Source organism: Nyctibius grandis, chromosome Z (assembly GCF_013368605.1).
Source record: "Nyctibius grandis isolate bNycGra1 chromosome Z, bNycGra1.pri, whole genome shotgun sequence".
NCBI lineage: Eukaryota > Metazoa > Chordata > Aves > Nyctibiiformes > Nyctibiidae > Nyctibius > Nyctibius grandis.
This window is the reverse complement of record NC_090695.1, coordinates 18,346,176-18,363,369: the sequence shown is the minus strand read 5'-3', so window position 1 is coordinate 18,363,369 and position 17,194 is coordinate 18,346,176.

Here is a 17,194-nt window from a genome sequence, read left to right as displayed (position 1 = left end):
TGAGATGCCTGAAGTTGTCACGCTGGAATGTACAAATAACATATAATGAGCTCTTCTTTTGCAAAACTTGAAGAACTAGAGGATAAGTTTAATGCCTGAAACAGAGATGTTCAAACAATGCAGTTCCCACATTGTGGGGATTGCCTTCTTCTAGCGATACATGCAGTAGTCATCTGTTGAGCTGAGTTGTCATAATCTTGATATCATAGAACAGCTTCACTGCGTAAGTATGGGCAGATGGTCATAAATATGCAACAAGAGCAGGATTAAGGAGAAAAAAAGCACATGTATTATCTTAATACAGAATGACTGCTCCCCACATGCACGCACACACAGACACGTGCGCACGCACACACACGTGTATACACACACAAGCTTCTTAGTTTGCCAGTGTAACCCTTCAGGACATTAACTGTTTGGGATCTGAACCGTCCTGTTCCACAGTAACCCATACAGAGGAAGGCATATGATGCAATACCAAGAACAAAATCTTCAGACCTGCTTCAAAATAAGCAAGGATAAGTGAACCTTGTGAAAGCAAGCTAATACAGTATGAAAAAGTCAGAAGCGTGTGGGGTGTTTAATTTCCCAGGGCTTTGATGAATGAATTTTCTACTCACCACACTGCAGGTCAGGAACCTGTGTCCATTCCAAAGTTAATGCTGTTGTTTTCTGATCTTTGAACCATAACACCTGTTAGTGCCACACTCCCAGAGAACAAGACTGGGGCTGGTATTTCTTTTTAACAAAGAAAATATTTACAGACTTATCACTCCCTGAACAGCATCCATCCTGTTGGACTATGAGAAAAGTAATTTAAATGCAACTGAAAGTTATTAGGGAAATGTTGCCACTCCGCATGTCATCAGACATGACTTTTCCTGTCACATTAGAGGTATCTGAAATAACTCCACTTACACTGGGTGGTTACTCTGGATTTATGGGAAGCAACTGAGAGAAGGATTTGGCCCCAGTAACTGGAAATGCAATCCAGTTCTTATTCCAGTTTCCAGAATTCATCTTTCAAAAACAAGTTTCCACGACACCTTATATTTTCTAGCATAATTCTCTGTTTGTATAGAAGAAGGATGAAACAGGAGCCTTTTATAAACAAGGAAGTGGTCTAACTCACTCCCTTGTGCAGGAAAATCCAGAAAAGGACAACTCCGAAGTCAGTTGTTCCCTGGACCGTGCCAAATATCCACCCCCTTTTCAAAGCAAAGCCAAAACTTTGTGTCTCCTCTCCTGCAGAATTGCACATAACACAGGAGATCCCCCAGGAGGAGAGGGGGATGCCCCGCGCCCTGCCCTGGCTCCTGGTCCCTCCCTGCTTCCTCCAGCACCCATTAGCACCGCTCTTCTGGACTCTCGTCAGACCAGAGTCCTCCTCCTTGACAGTCCCTGCTCCAGATGGGTGTTACGAAGGAGAGTCCTCTGCAGCACCTGGGGAGGCTGGTGCTGGATGAACCTGCAGGAGATGTGCAGCAGAGCTGCGTCTGCTTGCCGGGCTCTCACCTGCAAAGCCTACCCTCAGGTTTCGACTCCATGCAGAACAAAGTCTCTCATCCACCTGCACAGGACCTTGGCCATCCAAAAGTCCTCAGTGACCTCCAGGCGTACAGGTTAAGGGGCAGACAGTCACAGCTCCTACTGAATAACCCTTTCCCCAGGGAGCAGCTAATGCCACCAGATCAGCCTGTGGTCATGGATAATAAAAGCTAAGGCTTTCTCTGGTAACACTTAGGTGACACTTTCTGGCCACATCTCAGAGAGATTCAGGTTGCCTGTCCCTGAGTCATGGTATTAGGCACTCTTGCTTGTTACTTGGACTTAAATAAAGGTCACGTCTCAGAGAAAGGAGAGCTTGAAGCTGAGTGAGGAATTCAGCTGGCTAATGGTTGAGATTAATGCTGAACTTCCACCGGCTAACGAAACACTACCTCGGCTAGATAATTTCTGATGCTTTCTCATGTGCAGCCAAAGTAGAAACTTATCGATAAAGAGCAGTAGCTGTTTTCAATGCAGAGGTGCTAGAGAAGACTTGCAGTCAGGAGAGCAGGGCTAAGATGTGACAGCTGAGTAACAACCACATCCCTGTTTTGCTGGTGATGCTCCACCCCGGGCTCCTGTGTCAGCTTTTGCATAGCTGTTGCCATTAGCGTCTATACCTCAAGGTCAGCGTGCAATTAGAGAGCAACTAGCCTGAAGGGAAAAGATAACTGCAGTGGTTCAATAACAGAGATTAGCGTAGGCCGAATAATTTGTTGGAAATTATTAATCTTGCAAAAGTTGCCTTTCTGCACAGGTAATGATTTTCACTAATTCAATTGGTATTTAAATTACTGACTAAGTAGTTTGTGGCAAATAGCTATTAAGTCATAGCTATTTCTGTAACTAGCTCTTTGGGAGCGCTGAAAAGCGAGCTGTTGGGATCACACGACCCTGCTGTATTTCCTGATTGGGTAAACAGCCATCTGATGATTGCATTTCCGTAGTACATTCTTGCGACTTGGTCTGAAATCTCATTTCTGCTAATTATCTGCATTATCCTCATAAGATATCCTCGCTCCCTGAAATGCCTGTACACCAATGCACGCAGCATGCGGAATAAACAGGAGGAGTTGGAAATCCGTGTTCGGTCGGGGGGCTATGATCTAGTGGCAATTACAGAGACTTGGTGGGACGCCTCACATGACTGGAATGTGGTCATGGATGGCTATGTCTTGTTCAGGAAAGACAGGCCGCTAAGGAGAGGTGGTGGAGTTGCTCTTTATGTGAGTGAGCAGCTAGAATGTATTGAATTCTGTCCAGGAGCGGATCAGGAGCGAGTTGAGAGTTTGTGGGTGCGAATTAAGGGGCAGGCTGGCAGGGGTGATACTGTTGTGGGTGTCTATTACAGGCCACCGGATCAGGATGAGGAGGGTGATGAGGCCTTCTACAGGCAGCTGAGAGCAGTCTCGCAATTACAGGGCCTGGTTGTCGTGGGGGATTTCAACTACCCTGATATTTGCTGGGAGGCCTACTCAGCCAGCCATCCTCAGTCCAGGAGGTTCCTCCACTGCATTGATGATAACTTTCTGATGCAAATGGTGGATGAGCCAACTAGGAGAGGAGCGCTGCTGGATCTTATCCTCACTAACAAGGAGGGTCTGGTTGAAGAGGTGAAGGTTGAGGGCAGCCTTGGTTGTAGTGACCATGAGATGGTAGAGTTCAGGATCTCTTGTGGCAGGAACAGAATAGCTAGCAGAATCGCAACCCTGGACTTCAGGAGGGCCAACTTTGGCCTTTTCAAGCAATTGCTAGGGGATATCCCATGGAACAGGGTACTAGAAGGTAAGGGGACCCAAGATAGTTGGTTAGCATTCAAGGACTGCTTCTTCTGAGCTCAAGATCAGAGCATCCCAACAAGTAGGAAGTCAAGGAAGGGTACCAGGAGACCTGCATGGTTAAATAGGGAACTGCTGGGCAAACTCAAGTGGAAGAGGAGGGTGTACAGATCATGGAAGGAGGGGCTGGCCACTTGGGAGGAATATAAGTCTGTTGTCAGAGGATGTAGGGAGGCAACTAGGAAAGCTAAGGCCTCCTTGGAATTAAACCTTGCAAGAGAGGTCAAGGACAACAGAAAGGGCTTCTTCAAATACATTGCAGGTAAAGCCAACACTAGAGGCAATGTAGGCCCACTGATGAATGAGGTGGGGGCCCTGGAGACAGAGGATAAAAAGAAGGCGGAGTTACTGAATGCCTTCTTTGCCTCTGTCTATACTGTTGGAGGCTGTCCTGAGGAGCCCCGGACCCCTGAGGCCTCAGAAGAAGTCAGGATAGAGGAGGAATCTGTCTTGGTTGATGAGGGCTGGGTCAGGGACCAATTAAGCAATCTGCACGTCCATAAATCCATGGGCCCTGATGGGGTGCACCCGCGGGTGCTGAGGGAGCTGGCGGAAGTCATTGCTAGGCCACTCTCCATCATCTTTGCTAAGTCGTGGGCAACGGGAGAGGTGCCTGAGGACTGGAGGAAAGCGAATGTCACTCCAGTCTTCAAAAAGGGCAAGAAGGAGGACCCGGGTAACTATAGACCAGTCAGCCTCACCTCCATCCCCGGAAAGGTGATGGAACAACTTGTCCTTGGTGCTGTCTCTAGCCACATCAAGGATAGGGGGATCATTAGGGGCACTCAGCATGGCTTCACCAACGGGAAGTCATGCTCAACCAACTTGATAGCCTTTTATGAGGACATAACCCGGTGGATAGATGATGGTAAAGCTGTGGATGTGGTCTATCTCGATTTCAGTAAAGCGTTTGACACGGTCTCCCACAGCATCCTCGCAGCTAAACTGGGGAAGTGTGGTCTGGATGATCGGGTAGGGAGGTGGATTGTGAACTGGCTGAAGGAAAGAAGGCAGAGAGTGGTGATCAATGGGACAGAGTCCAGTTGGAGGCCTGTGTCTAGCGGAGTCCCGCAAGGGTCGATACTGGGACCGGTTCTATTCAATATATTCATTAATGACTTGGATGAGGGAATAGAGTGCACTGTCAGCACGTTCGCTGATGACACAAAACTGGGAGGAGTGGCTGATGCGCCGGAAGGCTGCGCAGCCATTCAGAGAGACCTGGACAGGCTGGAGAGTTGGGCGGGGAGAATGTTAATGAAATATAACAAGGGCAAGTGTAGAGTCCTGCATCTGGGCAAGAACAACCCCATGTACCAGTACAAGTTGGGGGCAGACCTGTTGGAGAGCAGCGTAGGGGAAAGGGACCTGGGGGTCCCAGTGGACAGCAGGATGACCATGAGCCAGCAGTGTGCCCTTGTGGCCAAGAAGGCCAATGGCATCCTGGGGTGTATTAGAAGTGGTGTGGTCAGCAGGTCGAGAGAGGTTCTCCTCCCCCTCTACTCTGCCCTGGTGAGGCCGCATCTGGAGTATTGTGTCCAGTTCTGGGCTCCTCAGTTCAAGAAGGACAGGGAACTGCTAGAGAGAGTCCAGCGCAGAGCCATGAAGATGATTAAGGGAGTGGAACATCTCCCTTATGAGGAGAGGCTGAGGGAGCTGGGTCTCTTTAGCTTGGAGAAGAGGAGACTGAGGGGTGACCTCATTAATGTTTATAAATATGTAAAGGGCAAGTGTCATGAAGATGGAGCCAGGCTCTTCTCAGTGACATCCCTTGACAGGACAAGGGGCAATGGGTGCAAGCTGGAACACAGGAGGTTCCACTTAAATATGAGGAAAAACTTCTTTACGGTGAGGGTGACCGAACACTGGAACAGGCTGCCCAGAGAGGTTGTGGAGTCTCCTTCTCTGGAGACATTCAAAACCCGCCTGGACGCGTTCCTGTGTGATATGGTCTAGGCAATCCTGCCCCGGCAGGGGGATTGGACTAGATGATCTTTCGAGGTCCCTTCCAATCCCTAACATTCTGTGATTCTGTGATTCTGTGATTCTGTGAAGATGGGCTGTAGAGCAGAAATGCCATTCATTAAAATATTTAGAGGATGCACGTATACAAGTGCAGGCTCTTGCCTAGCAGAAACAGACACAGCATCCTTGTTTAATGCAGAAAGCAGCAGGCATAGAGGTTTCTCCACAGAACACCCTTCTGCCTTGCTGGCTTTCATGGGACCACCTTGATGACCAGAGAGACTTTACTCTCCAAGTCTCTTCAGTCTCTGGCTTCTCGACAAGGCTTGTCAGCAACGTGGCTAATTGATGTAAATTGTGGTGTGGGATTCATGGTATGGCTATCTCTGCATATGGATTGGTATGAGATTGGTGGTGTGCTCATCAGATGTTGTAACCTTAGTGTAAGATTAACTGTGCTATCCACATCCAGAGCTGACCTACTGGGCATGCTTTCTCATTCATTTAGTCTAATTTCATATCCGTTTTTCACAAGCAATGACTCAGGCTGTAAGGCAAAGCAGAATTAGGTGATATTTCTGCAGTCTTTTCCACACCCTCAAACTGATTAAACTGGATGCCTCACTATGCATACGGTTATAAATGTAGTGTCTTTTCTCCTGCAATCCCGATATAGGAACACAAAAAATTGTGGGATGGATAGTAAGTTTTGACATTTTTAACTATGATATTGCATAAATATTTTTTGCATTTTAATCTTGACTTGAAACTAAAGGTTAGCAAAAAGTTTGAAAAACAGGAAATTAAGTTAAATATATTTTTAGCAGATAGGTAGTTATAAAAATGAGATTTTTATGGAAATGTTTTCTGTGACAGAATCCCAGTGAATTTAGGTTTTGATGTTACGTTATCCTAATATTTTTCCAGCCTTGCAACCAAATCTATGTCTTCAGTAATTACCCTTCTCCTGAGCACTCATTAAGCAATACATATGACAGAAATATGGACCTTATAGAGTCTCTAAGTCTTCTGGATTTGCAAGAGGACCTTGCAAAAAATAGCATTCTTCGAGGGAATAATTGGAAATGCTTACAGTTTAAGTTTCTTTTCTAGTCTAGTATCAAGCTCATCAATGTTGCAGCTGTCATAATGCTTCACAGAGAAACCAGTCGAAGATGAAAATCTGATATAAAGAGATTCTGATATGAAAATCTGGTGGACAAAGTTGATGAGCCCTGTTTTGGGGGGAGCGGGACAGGACAGGACAGGGATGGAGGGAGAGATTCTTTTGGGATGCTTGTTTTGTTTTCCAAAGTGCAGTCCATCATAATTTGAACCATTCAAGTTTGATGCATGTGTGACTGATTTAAAGATTAAAATTCAACCAGGTGAATTTGGAGACCTAAATGACTCTTTATAATGAGAAAAAATCATCTCATGTGTGGAATACCTAATGAAACACAAACTGCTTCAGGAAACTGATTTAACCTTCAGGGAGCCAGAGGAGCTGGGGAAATGATGGCCCAGGCTCTCTACAAGCCACTGTCTGACAAGTAGGTGCCCTCACCTGAGGTAGTATGATTTCAGATAGAAATATCCAAATACAAGGAAACCACAAGATCTAAAGTGAGGGTTGTAGTGAAGGAAGAGTGTTGTTACCTCATGTAGAAGGACTAGAAAAAGTAATAGAAGAAGGAGGCATCTTTTTCTTTGTGTACATACCAAACATTACACATGCATGACCTATTTACTTCCCACAGCATATACAAAAAAGACTATGAAATTCTCCCCAGACTAGAGAGAAGGAACTGATGACCCCAGAGTGGCTGGAGGGCATTAGGTGCAGTCCTGGAGTGCATCCTTCACTTTGGTTTTTACCTGAGGGGAACCCAGCTTAGGTGCTCTGACACTGCTCTGTGTCAATCCTTGTTTGCTGGGATGGCAAAAGACACGGGTTGTTGTTTTATGCGGACACAGCCTGTATGACAAACTCAACTCAGTTACAGACCTGCCCAGGAGCAGCAAGAGCAGGGCTGCTCCAGGACAAGGGATGAGCGAGGAGCTGAGGGTGACCCCAGCGCTAGCTGTGCCCTCCCTGATGCATCTCACAGCGTCTGAACACACAGGCAGTGCCTGGTGGTGGTCACAGGGTCCATCCACAATCCTGGATGCTGCAAAGGGACAAACCAGGCCCAGAGTCTGGTATTTAAAGTGAGGTTAATAACTTTTGCCTCTCCCCTGAAATGCTGTAACCTTAATTAATGTTTCCTTAATGTTTTGTAAAAAGCTCTTATGTAAAACACACTGTGCATGCACAAACTAATGGCATTCCTAAAGAGAGAGCCTGAAGGTTAGCTGAACTCATTCTAAGAAGTTGAAGATTTCTTCACAACTTTTCCAAATAAGTTAACTATTTTTCCCTCCCATCAAAACAATGTAATGTCAGAGGGATGGCATTTTTTTAGCTGTTATAGACTAGACAAGGTCACATTCCACTGCAAGGCGATTGTCTTCCAATGCATACCATTCCTTGGGATAGATAAATAATGAGTTAATGTTTACAGGGAATATTGTCAACAGAAAATAGTCTAAAAATGTCCTTTTTTTTTTTTGCATTGATTTCACTTCTTTGGAAAATAAAAAAGACAGGGAAAACAGTAAATTTCATTTAGATTTTCATGTATAGCAACATACAAATCAAGAATAATTACCAATACAGTTATGGTAACATCACTGGTATTTTCTTTCAACGTGAAGGTGATATTCCTTTAAAAGGAACTCCCACAAAAGTATTATTTTACATTTTAAAAATAACAAAAGATACCCTACTTCTTTAAAGTGCACGGGAATGTGTGATCTTCTAAAACCAGTGCAAGACTTCTTACTTTGTTGTGACTAATGTCACAGCCTAAGGCTTTCATTAGTAACAGATGTTGCTTTCATCTTTGAAATACATAGCACCAGTACAAAACAAGGATTGACAAAGGTTGCAGACTTCACATAGGAATACATGTACACCCCACACAGCCTTTCCCGTCTGTGTGGCTGATCATTAGACCTCACTGTAGTGTTGATCCTCTACATGCTGACCCGTTAAAGTCTACAGGTCGGTCACCAGGGATTAATTTAGTCCATGATCTGGTCCAAAGCTGGTCAATTCTGTACATAATGACATATCTGTATCTTGCAGAACTTGGTCCTCTAAGTGCACATACTGTGCCTTCCAATTAGCAAGGATTACGAGACAAAACCTAGCAGTTCACTCAAATGTCTGCACATACACACTTACTCTTACAATGGCATATTAATTGATTTCCACGTTCCTGTCTTTTTAAAACTAGAGAGAAAGCTGTCTTCTTCAGAAGAAAAGGGTATGGTTTTTCAGGCGGGTTGGTCAGATTATTCAAACATCACACACAGTGTGACTCAGGCCTTGCACTTACCCAGAAACTACTGTTTGGACTGCGTTGGGAATGCACATTGCAACCCTTGCACTAGCCATTGCTCCTGGTATGCGCCCAGCAGTTAGTCTGTCCGTAGAACCACTCCAGGAGGAAATATTTTCTGTATCAGCCATGTTCCCTTTGCTGGGAGCAAACCAAGCCCAACAGCCCAGATTTCGAGTCATTTACTGTTGTGATTTGATCCAAAACTGGTGTCTATGTCTGTTAATGAGCAAGACAGAAAATTTCACCTACATATTTTACCCTATCTTCCCCAAGCCTGAGAGTTAAAAGAAGCAGCCCACAGTGTTGAACTTCACTGTGGAAGGAAACTTTGTAACATAACTGAAGAAATCTAAAGTGAAATCCATAAATTAAAAAATTCTATTTTGGATTTCTTTTCCTCTCTCTTTCTTTTTACTTATTTATTCTCACTTTATTTTATTCCTTTTTCCCTGTCTCTCAGTGGCTTCTTTCCTTTGCTGCCTTTATTTCTTCCCATTAATCCCATTTTCTCTAGGTGTGTCCTTGTTTTCCCCCCGTTGCCTTCTTTCTTGCTGTTTAGTGGCACTCTGTGTTAGTGTAAGTCCTGGTGCATGGTGTGAAACTGGTTCCTTCCTGCTCCTGAGTGCTGGTTTTCTGTTGAGTTCTGTCTAAAAGCCCTTCATGCAGGATGACTAAACCACTGTTTTCTCCTGTCTACCAAGCACTTCCTTTTTGCCCTTGGGTTTCATTTTTTCCCTTCTTGCCAGCTATCTCTCTTTTTCTCCTTTTTTACAAAATGAGTTACACAACTCCCTCTCCACACATGTGGGAAGACTGCCGTAATCTGCTCATTTTCATTTAAAATCGTTTGCACACCTGGTGCAATGCAGTCTGGGCTGCAACACACAGGGCTGTGCTAAAACGAACGATGCCAAGGGTAGGAGTGGGCTTCCAGAGGGGGACGGATGGACTGGCCATGGCTGTGTTTGAGACGTGCCCCTCCTCCTGGGGAAGGTGCTGTAAAAAGCACAAAACAAACAAACGAAAGGAAACATCCAGTACCTTTTCATCTCAGCCTGCCTCAGGCACAGGAGGAAAAATGGGTTAATGACAGAAAGGCTTTTAGACTAATCCAAGGCAAAAATGATCATCCTTTCAACTGCGGTTACTAGGAAAGTGGTTTGGAAGCCTGTGGGACAGAGCGGTGTGGGGTAAGCTGTCTCTCTGACACATATCACAGAGACCTTCACGTTGACTGATTATAATGAATACAGAGTTGACATTAGCAGAGACAGAAAGTTACATGAGCACCATTTTGCCTTCAACAGTTCGCTTTGTCCTTGAAAATTTTCTCAGGAACAAAAGGTGTTATTTTGTCTCATCCAGAGAGCAGCACAGGTAAAGGTTTCTCTGCAAGCCAGAAGCATTTCACCCTCCAGAAAGAACAGAAAAACACCTCTGAGTCATATATGAGTATTTTTACAGCTCTGTGGAAATGCAAAGGGGACTTTACACAAGGTTCATGCAGGAATGCTGGGCCAGGTTCAGCCCTGGTGCAAGCGGAGCTGGCTGTGCCAAGCCCAGCAGAGAGGCTGCAGTGGGAAGTCACCTCGCAGTGCTGAGAGTGGTTAGAACTTTTAATTTGTTAAGGACTGCCATTTGTTTATTTACTTGTGCACATGCTCCCACCTCCCCCGGAGGCATGGTGTCCAGAGCAGGGGGATCCTTTCTCCAGGCATTTTTGCAGAAGTAGCCCACCCTGGGGAGGTTGGGGGAATGATGCTGCCTGACGCTTTCCTCCTGACACCCAGCCTCTCCCACCCTGTGGCACCTCTGCTCATCGCTGCAGCGAGGGGACCAGGCTCTGCCTTTCTGCCAGGAAACCGCGCACCATGGGCCGGTGCCTATCAGATATCAGCCAGGCACAATATTTAGATGTAGTGCATTGTGCTAGAGAAGTAGAGCCCTTTATAAACACTCTCAAAAGCTTGTGCTTGTTGTGCGATATGGCACCAGCAACAGCAGAACACCAGGCTAATTGTGTGGGTTTCTCCAGCTGCTAAAGCAATTTGTTAGAGAAACTTATATAAATAGAAAGTGGTCATTTTGAGTGCAACGAATATTTTTAACAGCTTGTAAATGGCCATCAGTCTTTGGTTCTTAGCTTTGTACTAGTCAGTGCCCACAGTCCTTGTTCCACATTTATTCAGCCTTTATTCCCAGCACATATGAACCAGAGGTCAATGGGAATTTTATTAGAATAAAAAGAAAGTTTAAAAAAAAGAGTAAGCTGGCTCACAGGACCCTTGTGTTTTGTTACAGCAAGACTGTGAAGCTGGGCAACAACATCCAAGCAGTTGAGATGGCTAAGTGTATTAGTAAGATCAGTCAGAGTAACATATGGGACGTGTTACTTTGCTAAGGACTGAGATTTCACAAATGCAGAAATTATTAACTACCCCAAAGTAAGAGAAGTAAGAAGATTCCTTTACTTACAAGTCTAGAAGCTGACGTGTGCTTGGGAACACGTGGTGCTTGAGTGTTTGTCTTGTTTTGCAAGTTACTGGGTGCTTCAGGCTCTTCTGATTCTCCTCCGAATAGGCCTGTCTTTCTGTTCAAAACACAAGACAGCCTGCAAAGATGGCTTGACCAGAGCACAAACATTCTCAGGGCAATTTGTTTCCAGGTGAGCTTGCAATTCTCTTTTCATGTTTGCATCCATCTTTCTCCCTTGTTTAAAAAAAAAAATAAAAGAAAATCAGAAAACAAACATTATTAACACAACATCTGAAAAATATCACAAAAAACTCCTGGGGAGCACTCACCTTGTTGTAAGAATACCAGGAAGTAAAGCACAGCAAGATTGCATGTACTGACCATTATACACTCATCCGTCTCATATCTGTGACTTAAACCACCAATATTTATCCCTGAGCCTCGAGGCACAAATTCTTAAAGCCCCTTTGCAAGAAAGAGTACGTGATGACACACATGAGTGGAGGTTCCCCTAGAAACAAGAGCAAAAAGGGCTTTTTTTTCTCTCTGCTGGACCAACCCCACCCTGAACGTGCTCATGAACAGTGCTAGCAGAGACTTTGTGACCCGTTTCCTTGGGGGTGATTCATCTAGTAGTGGCCATTAATTTTGTAAATGTTTTTAAATGGTGCTTGCAGAGTAAGGGGAAATTAATTAGAACTTTTCTAGCTGTAATTAAAGAGACCAGGAATTTGTCAGAGTTTTTGTTGGTCCTAGTGATATTTCCAGTGACATGTTAGAGAGAAACCATGAATCATGCTTTGCTTCCTTTGGTTTTTGGGTTTGTTATTTTCCAACAAGTTGTCTCTTACCAGATGCCACATTATATGAGCCTAAAAGCTTTCCCCTTTTGACTTAAATTTCAATGATTTGCTTTAAAACCTCATCAGGTGCATGAAACCGAATTATGCAAAGCAAAAACTAGAAATACTAGAAACCTTGGAGAAACATGAAGACTGTGGTTTTAGACAGAAGATGAACTAACCAGCTCATATAGAATAACATCCAGCATCAGCCTGCTGCCATTTGTAATGTGAAACATTGGTGTAAAATTTAAACTAAGATTGCTGAGTGGACAAACACTTATCCTGTGGTTGACTGAGATATCTAGCTCATTACCAGCACTCTTAAACTTGTTTTTTTTTCTTTCTCTGACAAATGATATTCCTTGCATGTGGTCTTTTATTGCAAGCCTCTCTTCTTTCTGTTCTCTGAAGTCTCTTGTGGAGGACCCAGCCTAGATATGTCGTCAGCCTTGCTACTCAGGGAACAGCAAAATAAATTTAATAAAGAAGCTAATGAAGTAAAGGGCTTGACAGCTGAAAAACACTGGCTTCTTGCTAGTTTTCTTATTGTGTCATTAGAAGTCCCATCTCTGCCCATCCTATCCACTTAAGTATTTACTTCCACTTATAAAGGATGTAATATATTAATAATTCCTCAAAAAGCAGGTAAGCAATGGATGTGCTGCAACTCTTTGGGAGTTAGAGAGCATCTTCTGAGCTGTCTTATCATGAATGAAGAGATTGCTAAGTATACTGTAACTTGAAGCTTCTTGGCATACATGTTTAAAGGTATAAATAATATGAACAGCACCAAGGCATAACTGCCAACTGACATGGCACACCGTGTCCTTTGGACTGAATTCCATTGATTCCAGGCTCATTCAAATGAGCGTAAATGGAGAAAAAGCTTCAGGCTCAATTTTTCCTCATGCCATCCCTATCCTTTTATAGTAATTTCTAAGAACACACTGTAAATTACCGGTCTTTCTACTTTGTGACTCATACCTGACTAGCCTTAGATATAGGTGTTTATTGTTTCTGCCTACAATATAAGAGGCATGTGGCTAATCAGGACCCTAGTGTGTTATTGATTTCACCTGAAGATCCTTGTCTTCTGGACATGGCAGTTGCAGTTGATACACTACAGAGAAATGGAGCCAATCTCAGCCTCTGTATTCAAGCAGCAAAACTTCAGGGAAATTTGGGTCTGGGACAGGCATGCTTCTATTAGTACTGTTAAATGAATCTGTAACCTTTTTTTTCCAAAAAAATAAAAGTTTTACACTCACTTAATGTTACTGTTTAATTAAAAAGAAGTCATCTGTACTAGTGTGAAACAGGTATATATCATGAAAGCTCTCATCAAACAGTTTAAAGTTGAAGGGTGGATACGTGTCCTGTCTCGCCTTGATAGTTACTGCACAGCATAATCCAGTGCTGCTAATCAGATCCGAAGAAAGGAAACAGCAGTTGTCTGACTGTGAATCACTTCTCACCTCAATTAATACAAATATTGAGTTTGCACAAGTAGATTTGACAATTTGAGGCATGCCCAAATTTTCTGTGTAACTTGCACTTAATGACTGATACCCAATACTTGGACCTGGCACTAAGAGTGAAGTCAACAGTTAAGCACTTTGTTTTGTGGAGGTGACTGGAAGCTCAGCAGAAGGATTTGGTGTCTTTTGTGGAAGTTTGGAAATAACACATAGCTGTAGATGGAAAGGCTCCTGTTGGTTTTAATATCTCACAGGTGTGTTCCTTGCATGACTGAAGTGAATTCTGTTTCCTTGGACTCCATCTCATTCATGTTCACCTCCTGCAAGTACTCCAATGAATACATCAACTCTAGGAAATATTCACTAGAGCAAAGGGTGCTTAAGATAGATCTACAGAGTATGTGAGCAAAGCCAAATCTGAGTACACAATTGTGTGTGTTTGTAGCAGCAGGGTCTGATTCTAAAAGTTATGTTTATCCAGTAGAGAGAAGAAACTTACTGCATTAATAGTACATCCAACAAAATGTCTTGTTTCATTTAACATGGTTGCAAATAATCTGTAGTTCAAGACCTAGTCAATTCAGCTGAGAAACCGTGGACCAGGTTAAAAAAAAACCACACTGAAAAAAACCATTCCAAACAAAGTATTTGCTCAACTCTGACACAGTAGGTAACTAGTTCAGATCTGGCAAAGGCTGATCCTAGATACTGAAAGGCACAACTGCCTAATAGCATCTTACCAGACTTTCTAAAATGCGGTGGTGGTCTATTTAATTTCCTAGACAGTGGACAAGTGTCAGCAAGAAAATTACTCCCAGCATTAGCCCTAGATAGTAACCTCACCTTCTGGCCAGGGTCTTAATCAGCAAAGACACTAAAGTGCTTTGTGATCCTTATTAGAGGGGTTCTTCTGGGCTAGGATTTGTTGACAAGGACATGAAAGAAAGCTTTTAGTTTGGATGTCTGAATCTACAAGAGAAATACAGCTTCTGAGTAAACCAGACTAGTTAGTACTGTTACATTTTCTCGAAAGGAAATACGTACACAGCTTCAGCATCTTTAGTTTAAAGTTCACCTCTCAAATAGTGCTGAGAAATTTAATTGAGTAGTCTGATTTCCAGCAATCCCAAATACCACAGTTCTTGCTCCCTTCACAGGAGCAAATAGCCAGCAAGTCTGAAAATTGGACCACTTAATTACAAGTATAAACAAATGTTCATATTTGTTTTCAGTTTGGTTCCGATATATAATACTAGGGGGAAACGCTAATTCACACTGGTGTCTGTAACCAGAATTAATGGATATGTATGTGTTCATGTGTGAAACAGAGAGAGAAAGACAGTGAGACACCATTTATGTGGTAGGCAGCATTACACTAAGGAATTCCTTATATTGGGTATTTTGCTTTTGCATTCGATTTTGTGGTTGTGGCACATACAGGTGTAAGTGCCTGTATGATAACATGTCACACACTAGCCTGTTTTGCCTGATGCATTTTTGTGGTCATGGTTTTATGCACATAGGTTTATCAAATGTTGGTGGTCAGGTATGAACTCCAAGAGTCTTTAGAGAAATGGAAAAACAGTCCTACCACGACAGAAGAGTTGCACGAGTTTTGTTCAGCTTATAGATCAGCAGGCCATGTGGTAACCTGACCTTCTCTAAGCCTCTAGATACAAATAACATCTGCTGGCAGAGGCAATCTTAAGGAAGTTGAGTAGAGCCCAGATAAAGCTGGATATATAGGAATAAAATGTAGATTTCTGAGAATGAAGTCAATTAGCCTTTGGAGCAGCAGAGAAAGCAATGTAGTGGAATCTTTTTTTGCTAGAGAGAGAAACAAAAGCTTTTTAGAGATAGACTGGACATCTTTCTAACACACATGTTTAATCAGTCGAAAATTATGGGGCTTAATGAGACACCCAAGGAGGGATGTGCAGTAGCCTGTGCTATGTATGAGGTCCAAGTAAAGGGTCAAAACATGCCATCCAGGGTATTGTGGACTGAAGGTTCTACATGCAAAGCCAAGGCCCAGAGGAAACAGCTATGTTGCAGTCTCAACTGTATCTCTTTTCTTGTTAAATATTTGCTTTTTGGTACGCTCTTAGAACCACAAGATTCTAGAATTGGGGAACTGGAAGAAGCATCAGCAGGTTATTTCCACAGGGCAAGGGAGGAAGACTGCACAGAGCCTGCATGATGCATGCCTAATTTTTGTCTGATCTGTTCTTAAAAACCTCCTGTAAAGGAGATCTCCATGTTTCTGGAAAGCCGGTTCCAATGCTACACTGTATTTGTAATCATACTATTTTTCCTAAGATTTAATCTAAATATAAGTGTTGAATTAGCCAATTACTTCATGTCCTACCCTTTGTCGAGAAGGGAAAAACTGATTTCTGCCTTCTTTAAAATAATTTTAATGTATTCACAAAGTGTTATCACCTTCCTTCTGTCTGTACTTCGTAGACTAAACAATCCCAGTTCTCTTAACCTTTCTCAGAGGTTCATGTTTTCCAAACCTCTTATCATTTTGTTGCAGTTATCTTAAAATGCAGGACCCAAAACTGGACGCACTACTTCAGCTGAGGCTGCACCAGTGCCAAGTAGAGCAGAATAATTACCTCTCTTGTCTTATACCCAGCATTCTTGCTAATACATCTCAGAGTGACATTTGTCTTTTCTGCAAGAGCATCGCATTGTTGTGAAGAGAGGCTTGAAAATGCGACCCAAGTGCTGGCTGAAGTTTCAGAATCCAAAAGGCACATAAAAAGAAGCAGGGAGGAAGAAGGTTATGTTTCAGTCACTCACACAAAATGGGGGCCAGGCTCAATATATTCAAATATCTTGTGTTGGCAGTTATGAATTAAAATCAATGAACCTCTATAGCCGAGCCTCATTTAATTTGCACCAATGAGTGGGAAACCCCTAGCAAACTACCATTTTTTGCAAAGTGAGACATAAATGAGCAAACACTGGAAAAGGCATTGAATCACAGAACACACTTTGATCACTTATGTGCAAAATGGTATTAATTCTGTACAGCACTTGAAGTATGTGAAGCCTTACTGAGGAAGCCCTGTGCAATGCTGAGAAATTGGGTGAACGTTTCAGGACTGGAGAGGGAGAGGGAGGCATGATGTGTAATTTATATGGCATGCCAACTAATGCCATGCAAGTTGTAGAGGTTCTAATGTAACTGCCTTTATAGGGTTACTAACTGCTTTTTAACCTGTGGCCCTGTTAGCCATGGTTTTCAGCAAACTGTGTGGGTATTTTTTAATTTCCCAGGCCAAAGCATCATGCTCAATTACATCAGTCACCTCATGTACTCCTGTAACTGAATTTAACACATTCTAGCAATGACTTGTCACTTTAACAAAATCAGAAAGTTCTGATTTACAGAAAGTAGGATGTTAAATACAGCCAGGAGGGTAAAGAGACTGCTAGACATTTACGGACAATTTACAAATATTTCTCTGCATTTGAAGATCTATAAATCCCATGTAACCCACTTTCTTTCAACAATAAATGACGAGCAGGAAGGGTCTTCTCAGCTCCCCTTCCCAGGACCCTGGTAGTCTGGGAAAATTTCCCCT